Raw genomic sequence first — 5,791 nt, forward strand, 5'->3', positions numbered from 1 at the left:
ATACATAAAAGGGATTAATATTTGACAGAAGGTGCACAGGAACTTTTTTACTTTTCTGGAATATCCATTTGCATTGCAAACCCTTTTTCTTAAAACTTAGATTTATATGTTTTGGTGGCTTCAGTAGGTTTGATGGAGATTATCAAAGGTAAAACAGAGATAACCAAAACCTCTTTTGCACCCACTCTCTTTTTTTCTCACTGACTGGAGAACCAGACAGAGTGAGGATATGCCATATTGGTAGTAATAACAAGTAATAGACTGTACCATTCCATTCTCTGTGCTATGAAAGTCCATTCAAGTGATAAAGAAAGTCGGCTCAGGAAAGAAGCACGAGTCAGATATCAGCAGCAGATATAGTCCAGGTAGTGTTAAGAAAGAGTGCCAGGGCAATAGAGGGTGACATGCATGCTAGAAATTGTGGAAACCTGTACCAGAGTATGGTCATACCACAATATAGTTTACAAGAATGGTGGTTAGATAGGTCTCTATTATCATTCAGTTTTGTCTAATCAGCATTAGTAGAAAGCAATCTTTACTATAAACATCTAGAATTGCTTATCAAGTCAAAGTAAGTAACCCTAAGGAGCTGTAGCAGAATATGTTTTCCAAAGAACGTTCCACATGCTCTTATGCAATGTGACCTTGCTGTTCCTCCATCAAGAATTGGAGTCTAATTCCCATGCCCTTAAATCTAAGTTGGCTTTTGTGATCTGCCTTACCGATAGAATGCAGCATGAGAGATATCTTGGGACTTCCAAAGCTGGGTTGTAAGAAGCCTACAGTTTCTGCCTTGGTCTCTTACAGTGCTTCTTCTGGGGAAGCTCACTATGGGAACCCAGCTGCCATGCTGTGAGAAGCCAGCATCAACTTCCAGTAATGAAAGTGATCCTTCCTGGACATTCAGCTCTGTCAAGCCTTTAACTGTGGCAATTGCAGCTCACATCTTATTGCAACTCAATGGGAAACTCCGATTAAGAACTGTCCAGTTGAACCCAGTCAACTCACAGAGTCATGAGAGAGAGAGAGAAAAACAAAAAAACAAAAAAACTTGTTTTAAGCCATGAAACATTTGAGTGGTTCAATACAGAGCAATAAATAATAGCTATAGGGACAAAGTGCTTTTAACTCATTAAGAATGTAAAATATTTGGGGATATGAGAAAGCTTGAATAAATGAGTCTTTCACAGTTCCAGCTCATTCAGAAAATAACCCATCCATAAAAGTTTAATATCATCTGAAGGGGTGACCTGGGAACAAATACATGATTCACTGTTTTTTAACAGAATGCTGTTTACTTGTTAATCAAGTGGTTCTCATTCATTACAAGGAGACTACTTTCTAAAATCAATTTGAGGACGTGTGCTGTGGTGGCTGTTTTACTGTTATTTTATATTCTCATTTGTCGTTAGGTAAATGGAACAGCAAGAATGGTACCCATTACTAGTAAGCCTTTTATTGTCATGAGTTGTTACTTGACATTTATCAACAGAGTGGTGCTAGATATAAGGGAGGCACACATTTTCATCTTCCTACATATGAGAGATATAGAACAGAACAATAATTCATTACTAAATTATTTATAATCGTCAGCTCAAAAGCAACATATAACTTGGCACAGGACCTAACTGGGGAGTCATTTGTTCTTATTTTCTTATTTCTTCCCCTGATCATAGTTGTTCCTTCTCACCGGCCCTAAAACTGCACATATCCCTTCTGTTGAGGATAAAAGAGTAAGTGCTGAAGACTATCTAAAAAGCTATTTTTGCATTAATTATAGCATCATCTAGCTGCTATCTCTGCTCAAATTGTGGTCAATGGATGGAATAAGAAAAAAAGTGAGAGAGAGACAGAGTGTGTGTGTGTGTGTGTATGTGTACATGTGTATTTGATGCCTATATCATCCAATTACCTCAAAATTCAAATGGAAAACCCTCTCATTTTGTCCAAGAGGAAATACAGAAAAGCAGTACCTGGACACAACTTTGAAGTTCTATCTAGAAGCTTTAACATTATGGTAACCTACTAAATTTCATAAAGTTATCCAAATATAAATATGAGAAATCTTATTTATTTGCATCTGCCAATATATGTAAAATCAAAACACAAGAAGGTGTTAGGTAATTAGGAGCATAAGAGCACCAAAGCGAAATTTATTATTTATTACAGAGCATAGCTCAAAGCAACTTACTCCTGAGATAAAAAACCCTTTTCTTAAATAGGTGCAGATAAATACTTTCCCCCAAAATATATTCTTTGTTTATTATTATCTCTAGAAATGTAAATGATATTGGGAAGTCAAAAGCTATTTATCCCCAAAGCATCAATTGTCTCAAAACTCCTTGTTAAGTAGCATCTACGACATTAGAAAAGATACTGTAAACACCTTAAAAAAATAAGTAGGATATGTTCTCTGGCCTTAGATTACAGAGCAAATCAAAAGATAACATGGAGTTGAACTAAATGTTACTAAGAGACACAAATAACAAAAGGTATAGTGTTATATCCAAGTACAGTCCCTAAGATGGGAATTAAAGCTGGTTTAAGTTGTAGGCTTCAGAATGTTGGGAAATATAATTCACTATGACACGTGAGGATTTCTGCACCTTCTTTCAATGAATGCAAGGCCCCAACTCTAAGACTTAAGTATATGACCTGAAACTATAAAACTCCTAGAAGAAAACATGGGGGAAACACAACAAAAGAAAAAATAAATAAATGGGATTATATCAAACTAAAAAGCTTCTGCACAGCAAAGGAAACAATCAACATAATGAAAAGGCAACCTACACAATGGGAGAAAATATTTGCAGACTATACATCCAATAAGGGATTACTATCCAGAATATACGAGGAACTCAAATAACTTCGCTATAAAAAATATCTAATTGAAAAAGGGGCAAAGGATCTGAATAGACATTTTTCAAAGGAAGACTTACAAATGACCAACAGGTACATAAAAAAATGCTCAACATCACTAAGCATCAGGGAAATGCAAATCAAAACCATGCTGAGATATTGTCTCACCCCAGTTAGACTGGTTATTATCAAAAAGACAGAGAATAACAAATGCTGGTAAGGATGGGGAGAAAAGGGAACTCTTCTACACTATTGGTGGGACTGTAGATTAGTGCAGTCATTATGGAGAACAGTATGGGGGTTTCTCAAACAACTACAGATAGAGCTACCATATGATCCAGCAATCCCACTTCTGGGCATATACTCAAAGGAATGGAAATTATCAAGTCAGAGGAATACCTGTACTCCCATGTTCATCGCAGCTCTATTTACAATAGCCAAGAAATGGAATTAACTTAAATGTCCACCGACAGATGACTGGATAAGGAAAATGTGGTATATACACTCAATGGAATACTACTCAACCATAAAAAAGAATGAAATTCTGCCATTTGCAGCAACATGGATGAGCCTGGAGAAAATTATGCTAAGTGAAATAACCAAGGTGCAGAAAGAGGAATACTGCATGTCCTCATTCATAAGTGGGAACTAAGACAGAGAGAGACAGAGTAGGAAAGAAAGAATAAGAGAGATAGACGGGGAGAGAGAAAAGGAAGGAAGGAAGGAAGGAAGGAAGGAAGGAAGGAAGGAAGGAAGGAAGGAAGGAAGGAAGGAAGGAAGGAAGGAAGGAAGGAAGGAAGGAAGGAAGGAAGGAAGGAAGGAAGGAAGGAAGGAAGGAAGGAAGGAAGGAAGGAAGGAAGGAAGGAAGGAAGGAAGGAAGGAAGGAAGGAAGGAAGGAAGGAAAGAAAAAGAAAGAAGCCACAATAAAACATTGAACTTTCAGAAGGTGAGAACAGACCTATAGTTACTAGAGGTGGGAAAGGGGGAGAGGGGTTAGGGATTAATTGTGTAAGGGACACAAAAAAAAGCATGTTTGTAGAATGAATAACCTTGACATATACAGTATATCCCTCCAAAGCAAAGGTCAAGTTTATTCACCGTTCAGTGTAATAAAGATATGTCTACCTCTGATTTGAAGTTAAGGTAGGCTTCCTGCACCTTATAAAATATTAGAATTCCCTAAGTTTGATATTCCTGTCCTGTAATGCAACCTGCTGTATGTGAAGGCATCACATGGCCTTTTTCACATCTCCCTACAAGAACTGGGTATTGGGGAAATGATGAAAATGCTGGTATCTTGCTACTGCTATTGCTGTGAGTAATAAATGGTCTCATGTCTCAGATCCAGGTGTTTTGTATCTTCTGTTGGTATCCATGAAATTGTAGCAGGCTAACTTTTTAGCTCACAAGCAGGGTAAAATACCAAACTCTTTACAATTCTTTACAGAGGGTGTTTAAATTTTGAAGAATTTATATATGATGTGATAGTCACTAGAAGACTATTACATGTTTTGATTTGAGAGCTAACAGAAGGATGATATTTTGACATAATTTCCATATGTTTTTTTCTCACTTCCAGGACATTTTAATGTGCTATTTCTCTGGTAGGAACAATATTACCCTGTCCTCTTTTCCCCAATAGACAAAATGCACCCCAGCACACATAAATATGTAATTTCCAGACTAAATATTTCTCCTTCAGAGTTGTCAGCCGTTCCAAGAAGCCTTCCATGACCCCTTCAAGTTCTGCTCTTTTGCCCTTTCAAAGTGTACCAAAAATGCCTCATACTTTTCACATGAGTCTTCATCACATTACTGTGATTTTCCTGTTCATATGCCATTTCCCCCATTAGACTTTAACCTCCATGAAGGTAGGTTTAGAAATTGTATTCTCAATGCTTAGGACGATAATTGGCATATAATAAAGTCTTAATAAATATTTTCTCAAAGAGACATTGCAAAAGTTGCAGGAAAATTTCCTTCTTTGTGATATGCATGGCTGGTTTTTCAAAGAAATTGTTTTTGAGCACTAATTTATAATTATGCACTGCTATAAAAACTTATTGAATGAGAAAAGACAAGACACCAATACTGTGGTTTCTCATTTGATTTCTAGAAAGCTTCTTCCCATTTAGTTGGCTCAGTTGAAGACTTGAAAGATGCTCTTTCTACTCTCGTGAATTACTTACAGTGGCTAATTTAAAGGCACGTGTTTTTTCCTACTAAAAATGGAATTTAAAATATAATTATTTGAGCAATTGCGGAGCAGTAAGGGAGAAGTGCATTCTATGGGTAAAAACAATGAAATATAGGTGCTATGAACTGAATTGTGTCCCCTCAAAATTCATATGTTGAAGTCCTAATCCCCAATGTGACTATATTTGGAGATAAGTTCTTTAAGAGGTAATTATGGTTAAATGAGGCCATCAAGGTGGGACCGTAATCTGATAGGACTGGTGAAAAGAGGAGGAAGAGAGAGAGATCACTCCTTCTCTCTCTGAACATGTGCAAGGAAAGCCCGTGTGAAGACATTGTGAAAAGGTGGCCATCCACAAGCCAGGCAGACAGCCTTCACCAGAAACTGAATTGGACAGACACTTGCTCTTAACTTCTAGCCTCCAGAACTGTGAGGAAATAAATTTTTGTCGTTTGAGCCACACAGTCAGAGGTATTTTGTAAAGGCAGGCTGAACAGACTAATATAAATGCTGATAATGCTGTCTGATATATTTTAATGAATTTGGCTATAATAAACAGGACTTTTTAAAATTAAAATAAAATGGTTCAACCAAGAATTTCTGTCACGACATCATTTAGAGGTAGATGAATGCAAACTATCTACCAAAATCTGCCCTTCATTTTTTCTTTGGCATAAGGCTGTGATGCATTTCCCAGTCTCTCTTGTTAATAAATGTGGTTCATGTGTCTATGTC

The sequence above is a fragment of the Cynocephalus volans genome, chromosome 9 (genome assembly GCF_027409185.1).
Source record: "Cynocephalus volans isolate mCynVol1 chromosome 9, mCynVol1.pri, whole genome shotgun sequence".
Lineage (NCBI taxonomy): Eukaryota > Metazoa > Chordata > Mammalia > Dermoptera > Cynocephalidae > Cynocephalus > Cynocephalus volans.